This window comes from Heliangelus exortis, chromosome Z (genome assembly GCF_036169615.1).
Source record: "Heliangelus exortis chromosome Z, bHelExo1.hap1, whole genome shotgun sequence".
In the NCBI taxonomy this organism is placed as follows: domain Eukaryota; kingdom Metazoa; phylum Chordata; class Aves; order Apodiformes; family Trochilidae; genus Heliangelus; species Heliangelus exortis.
In genome coordinates, this window is record NC_092454.1 from 24935592 (window position 1) to 24953930 (window position 18339).

At 43.5% G+C, this 18339-nt stretch overlaps 1 protein-coding gene across 1 annotated transcript in view; it reads right to left on the bottom strand.

The window, feature by feature from the left end:
- Positions 1 to 1698: 1698 nt before the first annotated feature.
- SHB (SH2 domain containing adaptor protein B) overlaps positions 1699 to 18339 on the bottom strand; it is a 74126-nt gene continuing 57485 nt past the window's right edge. The window contains exon 7 of the mRNA XM_071731090.1: positions 1699 to 2440. The gene's annotated coding sequence lies outside the window, so the exon portion shown is untranslated. The remainder of the gene's footprint in view (positions 2441 to 18339) is intronic.

Below are 18339 nucleotides of genomic sequence, written 5' to 3' on the forward strand. Positions count from 1 at the left end.
AAAAGCACTGATAACTCACAAAGTTTTCTAACAATAGCAGGTCCCTGGGAGAAAGAAAGTAGTAAACTGCAAATTTGAGATTACATGTTCTGGCTGGGCACAATGGTGGAAGTAGTTAAAACCTAGATCTCTTCACTCTCATCCAGATAGATCATTTCTACACTTTCTCAAGGTGCTATGTTTCTAATTGTAGGTGGTGTGTGAGTGCTACATGGGTAACAAAATTTATCATTCTTTGCAGAGCTGTGACAAAAGGTGGAGTTTTCACATTACTTTTTATAATAGTTGCCTAAAGATTCATTGTTTAAATCATTCCTCACACTTTATAGCTTGCTCTCCTTAAGTTAAAAAACACAAAGAAACATGGATTATTGTGAATGTACTGCTGGGATTCTTGATGAAATGGAGTGCTGGGATGTTTCCCCATTTGTATTCATCCAAAGGTCTGTGATACTTTTATGACCCACTCTTATTGAGAATGAAACCTTGGTGAAAATGTTGGTGAAACCAGGCTCATTATTAATGAGAGGGAGCTGATCCATGCACCTCATGGAGATGAATTTTAGTTTGCATTTACAGAATGATGACGCTTGGAACAAATTAGGGTCTGTCACACAGGTAACTAAGGGCAATAAAAACTTTTAAATATAAGTCCTTGGATGAAGCTTTTATTTTCCTCCCCGCAACTGGATTTTCACTGAAAAGTAAAACTGATGTTTTGGAAATACAGGGTCAGCATTCCAACCAGAAATACAGGGGAATTATTATGTACAATTGAAAGAAAATAATCTTGAATGAGTAAAGGTAGTTTCTGGCCTAAAATCCAGTTTTCACTGCTGGTGTGTATCTACTAATGTAATCTGGGACACTCCTGTGAGATGATCAGATAAAGATTTATATCCAATTGGGATTTGCTTAATCTGACTAAAGAAAATCAAGTTTATGAGAGCTTTGTAGGGGATCTTGTTCCTATTGGTGTACTGTCCTGAACAGCTGTGACAAAAATCCACAGTTTATCAAAGAGATGAGGATCCCACATGACAAGAATTTTGTTGGTATGTAGGTTACCCCAGAAGGGGAGACACAAGACTGACTGTGTAGTGAGGACAGATGCAGTTAGCAAAGTATCTTGTGTTGGTGGTGGCATGAAAACCCTTTCCTATCAATAGTCACTTTTGCTACAAAATGATAAAAAACTGGGAGCAGTGTTCTTGCACTGACAGTATGCTTCCCTTCTGGAAGGCATAATTGCACCTTAGCAGTTGATTCCTGGTAAAACAGCCAGGTAATATGGACACGGAACATGCAGAGTCAGATCTGTGGGGGACAGGGCAAGGGCAGATGAGAACAGAGGGATCAGCCACAGACTGTCAGAGAGGCTCTACCCCTGGGGGAGTTTCCTCATGCTCTGCCCCTGTACCAACCCGGGATCCACTGGAGGCCAGGACAGGAGAAGTTGGTCCTCATTAAGTTGGTAAAGACTGGGTTCTCTCCATCCCCTCCTCCTGCAACACAACAGTATCCTGGCCCATCCTGGCTTCAAGACTGTTAACAGTTCTGGGAAGAGCATGCAGCCCTCTTCAGCCCTCCAGAATCCTGGGGTCTGCACTGTCTGGATGTCCAATTAAAGATCAAGTGGGCAGGAAGTGGCCAGTCTGGTCTGGAGAAGATGAAATAAATTAATGGGCAAAGTTTCCATTCTTGCATCAAAACATGTATATTTTTTTTATTTATCAAAACTGAAGCCAAATTACTTGGCATTTAGATTTGAGCTTTTCCAAAAGGAGAGGAATGGGAAGTTAAGAGGAAGGAAGAAAAGGGAAAGCACAGCTGGACAGACAAAATGCAAAAACTGAATTAACCACAAACAGGATAGACAATGCTTCTGTTTTCTTTGTTGCTGTTGTTGAAATAACCAAAATGCTAGGATTCAGCAACAACAAAACTCAATATGAAGAACAAAAATGGAATACAACAAGCATTACGTTAACACTAAGCTAAAATTAAATAATTGCAGTAGTCTCCCTTGGTTGCTCTAGGCTCAGTTAACACATTGCTTCTTTACAAACAGGAGAACTTCATTTTCCACATGAACCAGCCTCTTTCTTCAGCTGTGGTCCATGGCTGTACATTGAAGAAACTGAAGGAAGTTTCCCCATGAGTATCAGGCAACTACACATTGAAAGAACACAGCAATTCCACAGCTTCTGTGAAGCAAGGATACTGTCACAAGGTCCATTTTCAGGATGTCTCTGGTCTTTGTAGAATGTTGAGAAAATGAAGGTAACTAGAGCCAGGTCTAAGGACTCCAGGAACACATTTGTAGCATGTTTGGTGGTGTGGGGAAGGACTCTGTCCTGCAGCTGAAATAGTGATTGATGCTGTGTTGGTTGTTTTGTGTGTTCCTCCTCTCTGATAACACCTTCAGTGCTACATGGCTCTGGAAACAAGAACAATAAAACAAAGGAAAAAATCAAACACATACACACACACACACACACACACACAAAAAAAAAAAAAAAAAAAAAAAAAATCACAAGAAACAAGGCAAAAAGCAGGTGATTCCACTCTGATTTGCAGAGAGCTGAATCAGGAGGAATCGAACCTAATCCAGTGATATGAGAAAGGACAAGCACAGCTCAACATATACAAAAGGAGCCAGAGTTCAAGTTTCAAGGTCAACAATTTTGTGTTGATCCTCTCATCTTCTGAGTGCTTTCTTCTGCATTTGGAATTTGACCTGGAATAACTGGCATGTACGGACAGGGACTCACAGAACATAGTTAGCCATTCGATTGCACAGGGAAGCTCTCTTTAAACCAGAGAACAAACAACCAAGCAAAAAAAATCCAACCAAGCAAAACAACTTTCATCATTGTAATCCTTTTCCTCAATCTTGTAAAATTAAACTTAGGAAAAATAAAAGTGCGCACAGTCCCTCTCGAGAGGAATTTTTCCCTCCATAGTTGTCCAACTCCTCTGAATCAGAAACATAAAAAAAGCAAACCAAAACAAAAAAGTAAAATAGAAATAGATCAAAGACACTGGTTCAGTTTTGCCACCAGAGACACTGCAGTAATTTTCATCAAGCCTTACCTGCAAAAAGAAAGGATGAACAAGGCAAAGTTGAAAGGATGGTTGTATCTCCAGCTGCACGTTAAAGGGCTGCTTCAGAGGGCTATTATTATTTACTGAAACGCAACCACACATCCAGGAAAAACAGCTCGAGTGACCTTGTTCAGGCCACAGTTACAGTTCTGTAAATGAGAAGTGAGTTTCTGAGCTGACAAACTTGAACTGAATCCAGCTGTAGAATTGCAAGTTACAGCCCGGTAGATCCTGTGAGTGTATATGGGCTCAAACCACTGAAAACAGGAGAAAAACAGCCAGCAGGAGAGCGTGAGAGAAAAAGAGAACAGTTAAACCAGGTAAATGGTAATGGGGGCTGCCTGAATACATCTCTCCTGCTCAGCAGTGTGCTCACTGCAATCCAGGGATTCTCACAGTGTGATGAAACTTGTGACATATTTTCCTGCTGCCCCAGCTGCCTTTACACAAGACTTGCTGCTTGCCTAACTGAGGGCACCCCTGCTGCTCCACAGTGGCAGATTATTACAGTGACCAAGATGCAGAACATGCACAGGCCTGTCATTTCTCTTGCTCTTTCACACCACACTTTCCTCCACCTCTGCTACAGCAGCATGTGATGTGTGTCACCTGTCACACTGCTTTGACAAGCAGCAAACCCGGGTGCCTTTTAATTCCCTGTCTTGACATTTCAGCTTCTCTCCACCCCTCTGACACTGGTCCTGGTTCATTGACACCTTCCCAACTCAAGCAAGCATAATAAATACAGACTGTGCCAACCATGCCAAATTATTCCTTTCTCACTACACAAAAAGGGAGAGGATTTGGGCTATGGTGCTGAAATCTCTGTTAATGCACAAAGAACCCTTTGCTGAATATGGACAGATGACAGGGCATTGTGTGAAATTAACAATGAGACTTTCCATCAAAAGTTCTTCCTTTCTCTTATGGCTAGATTAACTCTTCAAGTGCTATCAGGGAAAAAGGAGGAAGGAGGAGGAAAGGAGGTGGGGCAGAAACACTGTGGGAAAATTAAAGTCTCTTATATTAACACTAAGAAAGACAACCTCTTTGTCTTCTTTTTTGGGAACACATCCTTCAATAGATCCAAAATACAGAACGTGCTTTGGACCAGACTTCTGGGGAGGCTCAACATGAGATAAAGTTCTCCCTTCCTTCCTTGCACAAACACAAGAATGTCAGCCTTAGTTCTGTGCTTCTGGTTTCTTATTTTGGGAAGCAAAGCTTAAATAAAATGTAAACTACATTCACCATGGTTTGCTTTTCCAAGCAGGCTCTGATTTAGTGCAAAATATTTAATTCTGAAAGTGAACTGTAAATTTAGGTGTACGTAAACATTTGTTTAATTCCATGTGAAAACAACATAAGCCTTTTACAGAAAGCTTGCTGTTTATGTGGTTGACTACTGCTTATATATTCTACCACAGTGTGCTGTCCTGGCTTCTTCAGAATAGCTTATGTATGTATCTTGGTATACTTGTACTAATGTATAAAACCAGTATTTATTGCCCTGTCTGTGTTCTTAGACCAATATATATTGAGGTGCTTTTTTAAAATTCAAGAGGCTTATCATGAATGTAAAAGGAATACTTCAGCATACAGAGCCTGAACACTCAGTTAAACAGTAGAGATCTTAACTAGAATTAATAGTATTTGCCTGGCTCTCTTTATTCCATGGTGTTTTGCAGGAGCTGCAAGTCAGGAGGAATTCCACACCATATGGGTCTGAGCTTGGTAATTACAATGAGCTCTGCAACAGAAAAGGTGAACAAAAAACACACCTTCCACAAAATAATGTAACAATATAGTGCCGTTCTGACCTGATATCGGTATTCAGATCAAAGATTCAAACTTAATCATTGCAGTCTACCACTGTGGCATAGACAGGAAACATTAAGTGAAAGTCTGGGACAGAACAACTACTTGCAAAAAGAAATACTGCAGTACTGATCCTAGGCATATTTGTAAAGCATTTTCCTCTGAAAAAATTAAATTTGAAGAGCACAAACAGAATATTCTCAATTATTTCACCTGTCCTGGTTTAAGCCAGAATAGAACCGATTTTCTTTTTACTAATTTTACTTCTCAGTTAAGTCCCTTCTAAGTAACTGCACAGTCAGTTTCTGCTTCTAGGGCTGATGAGGTTGCTGGTTATACTTACTGCTGGGGAATGGTATGCAGACATTTCATACACTTATACTTACTCTGATTCTGGGCTGTATCAAAAGAAGGGAGGCCACCAGATCGAGGGAGGTAATTCTTCCCCTCTACTCTCATGAGACCCCACCTGGAGTATTGTGTCCAGTTATGAAGACCCCAACACAAGGAGGACATGGAGCTGTTGGACACTCCAGAAGAGGGACGCAAAGATGATCAGAAGGCTGGAGCACCTGTGAAGACAGGCTGATGGAGCTGAACTTATTCAGTCTGGAGAAAGCTGTAAGGAGACCTCATAGTCACCTTGCAGTGCCTGAAAGGGTCCTACAGGAAAGCTGGGGAGGTACTTCTTACAAAACCATGTAGAGATAGGATGAGGGCCAATGGCTTTAAACTGGAAAAGTATAGATTTAAGTTAGTTACTGGGAAAATACCTATCACCTGCTATGTGGGTGGTGAGACACTGGCATACTTTACCCAGAGGAGTTGAGGATGCCCCCGCTCCTGGAAGCGTCCAGGTCCAGGCTGCTTGGGTCTTTGAGCGACCTGGTCTAGTGGTAGGTGTCCCTTCCCAGGCAGGGGGCTTGGACCCAGGTGATCTTTAAGGTCCCTTCCAAGATGAGCGCCGTCTGTCCCGCAGTCAGGTTTGTGCGTGCTCCGGGCGCCGCCTGGCCGGCCCCGTCCGCAATTACAGGTTGGGTTTTCCGTGGGGGAAATCATGCTTCTTCCTTCCCTGCTCAGCTGATTCCAACAGATTCCGATCAAAATGGAATTATTTGGTTAGTGGGTTTGTTTGTTTGTTTTTGTTTTTTCCCCCTAAGCTTAAGATAGCGTTGTCTTGATATTTTTTCCGTAAGGCTATCTAGTTAAATCGGTAAATCCTTGGTGGAGGTGAACAGTTAACCACCTCATCTCCTGATGCTGAGCACTGCTGCTCATAAAGCGAGCACTGCCCCTACTGCTGCAGCTGCCGCAGCCCCTCCTGTGCCAGCGCTGCTCTGGCTCAACACAGAGCACTGCTGCTACTGCTGCAGCTCTGCTCCCACCCCCACTGCATCCCTACACCTCTACAAATTTACCCTGTGACCACAAGGCAAAAAGAAGCCAGCTTGCTCCCCTTGCCACAAAACAAAATCCCTAAAAGAATTAATGAAAGAGGACCAAGGTCTAGGGAAGAGATGGAGAGGTAACAGCTGGCCCAGCCTTAAACTGTGACTCCAGTAGAAGATATAAGGATATTCTGGAAATCTGTCAATACCATAGTCCTGCCCTTTTCTCACTTTTTGGGATGTATTTCCAAAATTCACATGGGCATGGGAGGAGGTAAGTAGAAGATAAAAGCTGCTTCATTCTCCATCCACATTTATTCATAATAGTTCTTAAGATTGAGAATAGTTTTTCAGACATTCTATATGTCCAGTTATAGAATCAGAATGGTTAGGACTGGAAGAGAACTTAGAGCTCATGAAGATCCACATCCCCCTGCATGGTCAGGACACCTCCCAATAGACTGGGGTTCACAAGGCCTCATCCATTTTGGCCTTGAACACCTCCAGCAAGGGGACATCAACAACCTCCTTAGGCAACCTGTTCCAGTATCTTATTACCCCCATGGTGAAGAGTTTCTTCCCAACATCTAACCTAAATCACTTTTCCAGTTTAAAGCCATTTCCCTTCATCCCCTTGCTACGTGCCTTTGTAAGAAGTTTCTCCCCAGTTTTCCTGTAGGCCCCCTTCGTGTACTGAAAGGCTGCTATAAGGTCTCCCCAGAGCTTTCTTCAGGCTGCATAGCCCAAACTCTCTCAGTCTGTCTTCATAGCAGAGGTGCTCCAGCCCTCTGATCGTCTTTGTGGCTCTTCTCTGGACCCTCTCCAGCAGATCTGTATCTTTCCTGTGCTGGGGGCTCCAAGCTGTATGCAGTACCCAGGTGGGGTCTCACAAGAGCAGAGCAGAGAGGCAGAATCACCTCCCTTGCCCTGCTGGCCACACTTCTTTTGGTGCAGCCCAGGATGTGGCTGGTATTCTGGGCTGTGAGCACACACTGGCACCTCAGGTCAAGCTTCTCATCACCTATTACCATCTCAGAGTCCTTTTCCTCAGGACTGCTCTCTGTCCGTTCTCCCTTCAGCCTGTGTTTGTGCCTGGGGTTGTGCCAACCCAAGTGCAGGACCTTGCACTTGGCTGTGTTGAACTTCATGAGGTTGGCATGGGCCCAACTCTCCAGCCTGTCCAGGACCCCTCTGGATGGTCTCCTTTCCCTCTAAGGTGTCAACCACACCACACAGCTTGGTATTGTCATGAAACTTGCTGAGGATACACTCTATACCACTGTCCATGTCTCCAACACAGATGTCAAACATCAGTGGTCCCACTACTGATCCCTGAGTAACACCACTCATCACTTCCCTCCACTTGGACACTGAACCATTGACCACAACTCTGCGGGTGTAGTCATCCAACCAGTTACTTACCCACTGAGTTGTTAATCTGTCAGATCCATGTCTTGTTGTGTGAGACATTGTAAAGTGCCTTGCACAAAGCCAGGTAGATGATGTCAGCATCTCTGCCACTATCCACCATCTCTGAAGCCTTGTTGTAGAAGGTCACCAAACTGATGAGCCACAATTTGCCCTTAGTGAAGCCATGCTGGCTGTCACTGACCACCTCCTTATTTTCCACATGATCTTGCCAGGCACAGAGGTGGGACTGACAGGCCTCTACCTTTTTCCCAAACAGCAGGAACCTTACCAGTCTGCCATATATGTCTCAAATATGATGGACAGAGGCTTAGTGACTGCATCTGCTGGCTCTCTCAGTACCCATCAGGTCCCACAGACTTGTGCATCCTTAGGTTCTTTACATGGTCATGAACCTGTTCTTCTCCTACAGTGGGGGGTACTTCATTGTCTCACCTGTGTTCACCTGCTGTGAGGCTGGAGCTCTTGGTAGAGAAGTGCAAAGACATCACTGAGAACCTCAGCCTTCCCAGTAGCCTGCATAGCTAGATGTCCCATTTCCTTCAGGAGAGGGTCTACATTTTCCTTTGTTGTCCTTTTATCCCCAGCATACCTGTAGTAGCTTTTCTTATTGTTCTTTACATTCCTGGTGAGATGTAATTTTAACTGGGATTTGACTTTCCTTATCTTTAGCTGCTTGGACAACCCCTCTGTGATCCTCCCGGGATACCTGCCCTAGCTTCCACCCTCTGTATGCTTCCTTTTTAGTTTTTCTAGGTGCAGCTTGCTCATCCATGCCAGTATCCTGGAGTTTTTACTTGACTTAGTCTTAGTTGGGATGCATGGCACTTGAGCCTGGAGTAGGCATTCCTTAAATATCAGGCAGCTTTCACGAACAGCTATTGGAACAACTGTTTTATGAAACACAACAAGTTTTTCACACTGCTAGAATGTTCCCCCATGTCTGATAGAGCAAAGGTCAGCAGGCTCCAAGTCAAACCCACTGCTGGCCAAGGCCAAGTCCATCAGTTATGCAGGTAATGCCTCTGTGATAAACATGTTTAAGAAGGAGCCCACATATAAAAATTCCCACATATTTGAGTAGGGCAACAGGAAGAAACTCTTCATTGTATTTTCTTTGCTATAGCTTTTACCTTTCATGCAGCAGATCTGTAGAAGTCCCAACTAATCCATGCAGGTGTCATTATACATACTTCAAAGCTCGGTTGATACCACACTGCCCAGGCAGCAGATCCTCACCCATATATTTATGCTTGATTTGTTTCCTATGGAAAGGCTCCACAGCAAATTAATCTGCTCAAAGCTGTAGGTGTCAGGGACCACTCCTGCCTTCCCTTGTCACATGCTTCCAATCCTCTCTTGGTGTGCTGGGGGAGGGCCAGTTGTGACAACCCTCCTTGCTGAAAGCCCACCATCAGAACAGTAATGAGCTGTTTTGTTTTGATTTGTTTTTTAAATTGGCTTCCTTAAAGAGTTTAGTCCTTGATCAGATCAATACCAGCATGATGTTCAGGAGCAGCCAGCTCAGAAAAATGAAGGGAGTACAAGGGTAACACCAGCTCTAGGTCTGATTGTCCAATTCTATCAAGGAACAACCTCCTGCATTAAAAATTGCAATTGCAGAATGGACCTTTTGGCAACAGAGCTCTTGGGCATGCAATTAAAGAACAGAAAAAAGGTCTGTGTATCATGGATATACACTTGAATACCCAAGGAAGGAAAAAATGCTGACTTTGTGTTTTCTTTAGATGCTGGGTTTATCTAAGTTAAGTGAACAAGGGCATGAAATATTAACTCCTACCACAGAGGCAGATATATATATATGTCTTCAGCCATTGTAAAGTGGTTCTCATTGGAATATAATAATTTATATAAATGTGAAAAATTATATATTACTATAATATAGGATATAATTATATACTCATATTATATAGTTTTAATATAAAAGTTTGGATCTTATGTATACTACTTCTTCCCTTAAATATTAGAATGTTTATTTGCTGAATATTTACAGTTATAGAACCACTGTTTGAAATGCCAAATTAATTTTAGCACTGTTCATCAGAGTATCACGAGCATATATGTCAAGATACCTAAACTTTGAACCTGACACATTATTTCATGGACTTCTTCCTCATCTTGACCTTACAAGCTATATCATGGGCTGTAGGGAGACACAATCAGGGTAGGGTCATGATGGAAAAAGGTAAGCATCACACTCACTTTCAAGAAGGCAAGGAGGTGATCTGGGGAATTTACAGGCCAGTAAGTCTCACTTCAGTCTCCAGGGAGCTTATAGAGGAAGACTTCTTTGGAAGCCACTCTATGATGAGATGATTAGCTGACCAGACAGGGAGAGCAGTGGATGCTATACACTTTAGTGAGTCCTTGGACATTGTCTCCTGTTGCCTAATGGGTAAGGCAGGGATTGACAAGTAGCCTGTAAGGTGGATGGCAAACTGGCTGGACCACTGATGCCAAATTCCAACTGGCCGCTGGGAATGAATGGCACACCCTGATAGATTGAAAGGTCCACATTTTTTAATGTCTTTGTTAAAAACTGTGGTGATGGGCACAGTGCCCTGGCAGCCAATTTGCAGAAAGTACCAAACCTTGGGGGAGGGGAGCAGTAGGTATGGAGGGCAAGGCTGCTATTCAAGAGGAACACCAAATGGCTGGAGAAATGGGCTAAGCATGAACAAAGGGAGATATGAAGACACACACACACAATGGTGTCTGGCTCTGAGCAGTGTTTGTTGTTCAGAATGAATGGTATCTTCCTTGGGATGTTGCTGCAATGCCTGGATGATGAAAGGGAGGTTCCTTCAATACAGACAACTGGGAAGGATTTATACCTTACTATTTGAGGCTCAGAGGACACTCCATTTATCCTACCTGAAGTCCTGTAAGAATGCTAATGGCCTTTTGGAAAGCAGACTCTTCTATTTTAGAACTCAAAATAGCGCTTCAAACTACTTTTTTCTTTTTTTACACTGAAAGTTTTCTCAAACTATACAGATAGGGCTTTGCCTTTTCCAAGTCCAGGGTAGTCTTTGTTTTCCTACCAAAGACATTCCTTAGTGAAAGAGTTTTGATGCCCTTTTGCACTTCATGTCTCCTACTCAAATGTCTCTATGAAAATCCACATCTACTGGTGTGAACTACCCAGACTTGTGCAACACATTTGACACTGTCCCTCCTGACACCCTCATCTCTAAATTGTAAAGGTATATATTCTGTATGGAGATAACATTGGCCTGAAAGACGGTTCTGGAGTTGTGATACAGTTTGTGCTTCTAGAAGGGGGTGTGCTTAGCTTTGACTTCAAGGACAGTCCATCCCAAAAGGTGTCCCAGCTCACCTTTTCTGAGCTCTTCTTTCACTCCCATTATTGGAGAAGGTCTACCAGCTAACAAGCTTCCTACATGGGTGGAAGAAAGAGTAGCCAAGAAGTGGAAATTGAGTTATTTCTAGCAAAGCAGTCCCAGGTGTGCTGAGGAAGCCCAGGCAAGAACAATCCCAAACACATGCCCTGCTGAGGCAAACTTGAGCCTCTGCTTGAGACGGGTGATAAAAAATACTCAGACCCAGGGCTCCTTATGTGTTAGCTCTCCTGTCACACTGTCACCACATCCCAGGAGAGTGGGGAGATTAGTTAAAGAAAGTGATCAGTAGAACTGCTGTCCTTGACTTCTGGAAGGCAGACTTTGGCTTGGTTCACAGAGTCACTTGGGAGGCAGAGCAGAAGAGCAAAGGAGTATAGGAATGCTGGACATCCTTCAAGGAAATATGAAATGTGTAGGAGCAAACCATCCCCATGTGCTGAAGGACAAGCTCATGGAGAAGGACACCAGTCTGGCTGAACAAAGCTTTGGAAAAGGGGAGAAATTTATGTGGAAGAATAGGCAGGCAACTCATGAGGACTACAAAAATATAGTGAGGCTATACATGGAGAAAATCAGAAGCCCAGCCAGAACTTAATTTGGCTTGTGCAGTACAAGACAATAAAAAAAATGTTTCTATAAATACATCCACTGAGCTGGAAGATTTTAGAGACAGCAAGCAATGTAATGGCCTCATGATCTGTTGATTGCTAACCCGGGGAGGGGTCAGCACCTGCTACACCTCTTTGACACACAAAAGTGTACGGGGCCAGAAGAGGTAGGTACTGAGGGAGCTGGCAGAAGTGCTCATCAGGCCTCTTTCAAAAATTTATTATTGAATCAGGGAGGTTCTAATTGACTGGAGATCAGCAAATGTGATGCTCATCTACAGGAAGGACCAGAAGAAGGATCTGCAGAACTACAGGCTGGGGAAGGTTATGGAGCAGATCATCTCGAGTGCCACAATGCAGCATGTGCAGGACAACCAAGTTACAAGCAGGTAATCAAGCCCAGTCATCATGAGTTTATGACAGGCTGGTTCCACTTGACTAACCTGATCTCCTTGTATGACAAAGTGACCTACTTAGTGTATGAGGGAAAGGCTGTGGATGTTGTTTACCTGCGTTTCATAAAGCCTTTGACGGTTTCCCATTGCACTGTTCTGGAGAAACTGGATACTCATGACATAGACACTTTGTTGGGTAGAATCTGGATGGTGTCTGGGCCCAAAGCATTGTGATGACTGGAGTTAAATCCAGTTGGTGGCTGGTCACAAGTGGTGTTCCCCAGGGGCCAGTTCCCTTGAGCATCTGAATCAATGATCTGGATGAGGGGATTGCCAGTGCACCATCAGTCAGTTTGCATGACACCAAGTTGGGAGGGAGTGCTGATCTGCCTGTGGGTGGGAAAGCTCTACAGAGGGATCTAGACAGGCTGGATTAATGGGCCAAGGCCAGCTGCAAGAGGTTCAGCAAGGCCAAGTGTCAAGTCCTGCATTTTGGTCACAACAACCCCATGCAATGCTTGGGGAAGAGTGGCTGGGAAGCTGCCCATAGGGAAAAGATCTGGGGGTGCTGGCCAATATGTGGCTGAATATGAGCCAGCACTGTGCCCAGGTGGCCAGCAAAGGCAACAGCATCCTGGCCTGCATTAGGAACACTGTGGCCAGCAGAAGGGAAGTGACTGTCCCCATTCTTGGCACTGATAAGGCAGCACCTCAAATGCTGTGTTTAGTTTTGGGTCCATCACTACAAGAATGACAGTGGGGATGTTCAGAGAAGGGCAATGAATCTGGTGAAGGGCTTGGAGAACAAGTCTTATAAGGAGCAGTGGAGGCAACTGGGCTTGTTTAATTTGTACAAAAAGAGTCTGTGGGGGGATCTTATCACCTTTTACAACTAGCCAAGGGGTGGTCTTAGTGAGGTGGGTGTTGCTCTCTTCTTCCAAGTATCAAGTGATAGGATGAGAGGAAATGGTCTCAAGCTGCATGGAGCCAGGGGGTGGAGAGGTGGAATTACATTGGATATTAGGAAAAAGTTCTTTACTGAAGGAGTTGTCAGGCACTGAAACAAGCTGCCCTGGTAAGTGACTGAGTTCCCATCCCTTGAGGTATTTAAAAGATGTGCAAACACGGTCCTTAGGGAAATAGTTTAGTGGTGGACTCAATAGTGTTAGGTTAATGGGTTGGCTTCAATGATCTTAAGGGTATTTTCCAAAATAAATGATTCTATGAAACGAATCTGTGAAAACAAGAATATTATCCACGTGTGGACGCAATGGGCAGATGTCAGAAACTTACAGGCCATTCTCTCTGTTAATGGACTTAGTTAATGGAGCTAATTAATAAGATGATTTCAGGGGGAAAATTAATTTGTGCTGAAAGGAAGTCACGAACAGCAAAAATCAAGTATGTTGTTTAAATGTCCCTTAATTTCACAGAACTGATGATCCCCGTGCTGAGAACATGTGAGGCAGCAGAATACATAGCTTCTTCCACGGCTTCAAATCCAAGTCCATCCTGGTCAGACAGAGCCACTACCTGCAATGTTTTTTATTACAATGATTCAATTTGGTTAGATCAAATACATTTGTACTTGGAAATAGTTATTAATAACAGTAATTCATTAATAATGAACAGGGAACCCAGGGCTGGTTGCTGCAGTTTCAGACCAAATTGACAGTGCAGAGACTAAATGGAGTTAGACAACAAAACACTCCAGCCATGGATCTGTGTGATGTAAACAGCATGTAACATGACTTCCCAGATCTGCAAGACAGATTGTGCAATCCAGGAGAGAAACTGGGTTGGTCACTAGCAGTTCTTGACATAACTTCCTTGCTCTGTTTGGGAGAACACAGGGTCTGGAAGAGAAGTCAGATGGATCAGTGCAGTAGTTCCGGCCCTGCTGTCTGGGTCTAAGGATGGGAAGTTCCCCCTGTTTCTTCCCAGGTATTCCCCATTTTCTCCCCAGGATTTTGCTTGAAGCCTCTTCTGAGTATCTCTGGATTCTCCTTAAGTTTCTCTAATTTCTCTGTGTAGTAGCTATATTACCTCTGGCTTTGCTGTCTTGGAATTCTCTTCCAGATCTCTCTTGACATGAGTTACAAACTGGTACAGATGCCAGATCCCTGATTAGCCCATCCAAGTTCTCTAGGTGTCTCACATTTTGCTCTTGGCTTGCTGGCATTCACAGGCTGCCCTTTCTAAAAGTATCGTCATATTTTCTCTGCCACATTTGCAGCTTTCATAGCAATTAACAGATTGTTTACTCTTAAATCGTTCCCTTACTCTTCTCTATCAGTTTATAGCTAAATCTCAGCCAGGCCCACCCCGTAACACCTTCCACACATCTAGCCCTTATTCTGTACACAGCCCTGTAGCTCTTCCTACAGATTCGCTCCATGTCATCATCATCATGTTCCAGCTATCCCCATGGCTTGTGCAAATAAGGAGCTTTCCAACCATTTTGCCAGTATTTCTGCCATGGCTCAGACCATTGTTCCTTGGAGACAGTCTTGAGGTTAATATAGTCATCTTGCCAACAAACTTGACCAAATTTCTACATATTCTTGCAGGTGCAGACAACATGTAATCTCTGCCAGGCTTCCCTTACGAGAGCACATACCCCTTCTATGAGTCTATGATACTTCACAGTTCTGAATGACCTGGGCAGTCACTGCTAGTGGAACTTCTGTCCCTCGTTATCTGGCCCAGTAACAAGTATCATATTGGCCTCTATGGACTACAATCTCATGGGCTTATTGTGCCATGATGGATTCTCCTTTGTAACTCATTGTTGCAACCAGGACTGTGATGACCTCCTCCGTACATTGGTTGGCTTTAGTGTTTGGTATTTGATTCCATGTGCACTGGATTCCTTCCCAGGTAAAAGCAAACTCAAGGCTATGCCCTTCCACTATGGGAATAGAACAGAGTATGATGTCACTGCTGACGCAGCATTTTACTACTTCTACTTTGAACTCTGTAGAGTTTCTAAAACTAAACCCTGAAATTCCTTTCTTGTCTACTTTCTTGTAAAAAAAGCTTAACCAAGCTCAGCCCAGTTGTCCTTGTGCCCTACCAATGCTAAATGCAGTGCCTTGCTCCAAGACTTTTAACAGGCTGCTCCCTGATGCTGCTTCAGACCAAATGGTAATGCTGAACATAGGTGGTAGTAAAGGCCCAAAAGCAAACTCCCACTTTCTGTCAGATTGACTGATAGCAGACAGGCTCTCCTAAAATCCCTACCACACCCCTCCTTTGTGCAGCTTGCAGCACCAGAACACCATCAGTGGGCTCCAATGATACCTTCCAGGGTTCCAGGGCTAACTAGACAGCAATGCAGGAGGGAGAGCTCAAGTCATCAGAGCCTGTAAACCACCAGATCAGAAGCAGCAGCAACATACCTCTCCTTTTAAGCCAGCTGCCCAGGCCCTGGTGTACTCTTTTGCCTTCTCCAGCTAAACCACTCTGATTCCTACTATCAGTTCTTGTATATCGTGTATTCCAACCCCCAGACCATGCGAGAGGCCCTGCTCTAGACTTGCTTCAGTTTGTTGAGAACTCTTCTTATACCTGTCAGTACCTAAACCAGACATAGTATCCAGATCCAGTAAGTTGTAGAAGAAATAGCAACTTCCTTCCACCTGCTAGCTACATGTCCACTACACACTCCTTGACTGCAGTAGGCCTTCACAACTGCAGACTGCTGACTTCTGTTCAGCTCTTTGTTACCCTCCTTCTACCAGTGACCCTCTAATCTGTCCTTTTGCAAGGGGAAAGTGCAACCCAGTGTGGTTCTGCCTTTATGGAACTCCAGGAGCTTCATTCTGGCCAACTCCTTGTCCCAATCAACTTCCCTCTAGTCAGCTAACAGTCATCTCCAAAAAAGCAGTGCTAGACAGAGCCAGTCCAAGGATGTCTATGTGAGACACAGACATAAATGAGTACTTTGATTTTGTCTTGAATAAACTCTGGATCAAGGACGTGTACACTTTGACTTCCAGGTGACACATGAGCAGTCCCTTTCTGGTGATAAAATGGCTTGGCTTACAACAGGGAAGATGCTCATATCAGTCCCCCTGAGTTAATTTTCTGAATGGTGAGGCTGGCAACAGCAACTTTGAGATTCTTCTGTAGCTTGACAAGTGCTGTACACTATGCTGCAGTAATTGTGTAGACCCCAGAGACAGAAGTCAGTGACAGAAATACCATACCAGCTTTGCTTCTAGGTAGGCACTGAGGGTCCTCTGTGCCTCTTGGAGCAATACTAGGACCAAGGAAGGCTCTGGTCTGGCACAGAGTATAACATTTTGTTTTTCCTATGCTTCTACTGCAGGTATCAACACTTAACTTGTACCCGTATCCAATGCCACAATTAATATTACTCCCCAAAACAAGCCTAGAAAGAAAACTGAGCCCTGCAGAGCTGCAATTAGGTTGTATTTATGTCTTGGAACTGCCAGTAAAAATAAATGCAATTCAGAGATCCTGATAGACTCCTGAGAAAGCAAGATCAGTGTTTAGATTGATCTTGTCTCTGAACAAAGTCCAGAGTACTGAGGTCAATGCAGCAACTCTGAATCGTGGGTACAGGGTTCTCAGAGTCAGCTTAAGGCCTGAGAGACCCACAATGAGACAGACATGCTGCAGAAAACGGGATTTTACACGGTCATCCCTTGCAACCTATGGACATCTTTCTTCAGCAGGACTTCTATTTGCTTCATTTCAGACTAAGAGTTAATTTCCTTCCTTTTTCCCTGATTATTGGGGATTCTTGCAAGAAGGAATAAAAGGAAGCAGTGTTTTATGTGGGATCATTGCAAATCAAAAGAAAAGAGCATATGAAAAACAGCTGACTCTCCACTGTTCATTACCCTCTCCCTTGCTCGGATCAGAATGCAGACAAGTCTATTTCATCTCTGTTTTGATTTCCCTCCTCTCCAAGGATCTAGAGCAAGTGTGCTCAGTATTATTTATTTATTTTATTAAGTGTTAAGACCTTGCTTGTTCTGTTCAGGTATCACCATATGCACAACCTGAGGACAGTATGAATAACCAAAAGCAGCAGAGGACCAACAGAGTACTTCAGAGCATAGATTTAGCAGTGCATCAGGGTGAATCAGAGCCTGGATAAGAGATGGCATTTGCAGCCTCCACCAAAATTACCACACAGTGTTTGTATTGCCAACTTTAGAATGACAGCAAGAGAGCCTCATTGTGACAGGAAGGAGCAGCACATAAATGCATCATCTTCCAAGCAGCAACTGCTGTTCCTCAGAGCACAGGCTCATGCCATGCACTTGGAGGAGCTGGAAATGTGTGTTTTGTACCATACTGTGCATCCTGGCTCTAAAGACTTCTGTTTCCAAGCCAGAGATAAACTATTACCAAGTACAGAACCCATGGTGGTGACTGTACTTCCACAAACTTTGCATTTTTTCCAAGTATGGTAATCATGCCCACTAAAACTCTACTACCCACCACATTTTCACAGCTCAGGGGCTTTCATCATGCTGGAAATACTCATCAAAATCGAAGCATAATTAATACCTCTATTTATAAAATCTGCAAAGAGTGATTCACCAGTATTCAGCTGTAAACCACAATAGCTGGATTCTTTAAACCTCAAGCAAGTGCACAGTGATGTCATTCACACACACACCTGTGTTGTTTCGGCACACCCTAGCAAAGGTGCAGACTGTGAAGAAGATTACTTAGGGCAGAACTGAAACCTATGATTTTCAGACTCCAAACCAGATTATAGCCTAAGGATTATTTTTACTACACAGTGAAGACACACAAACACAGGCTGTTCTGAAGAGCCACTTCAACTATTGGCTGTTCAAGACAATCTGAGTACACATTGACAATTAGAGGAAGAACAGGGAGAGGTTTATATTCTTTTTAAAAATACAGTTTTAATGAGCTATATAGGCATGACTGCTATGCGATCTTCCACCTATATGCCATACTACACACTGCAACACACTGCCTTTAAACTGTACATTAGAACATCTGAAAAGAATATTCCTTCACTGGAAAAATATCATACAATCACTTAAATAAACAAAGACAACATTACAGTGCAAACAAAATCCTGGTTTTATTTATTCTGCAATTACTGAGTACTTTCTAGAAGTCTTCTTTAAAAAATAATCAATAAAACCCTCCCACAGACCACCAACATTTGCTGAGTTTATCCCCTCTTGCT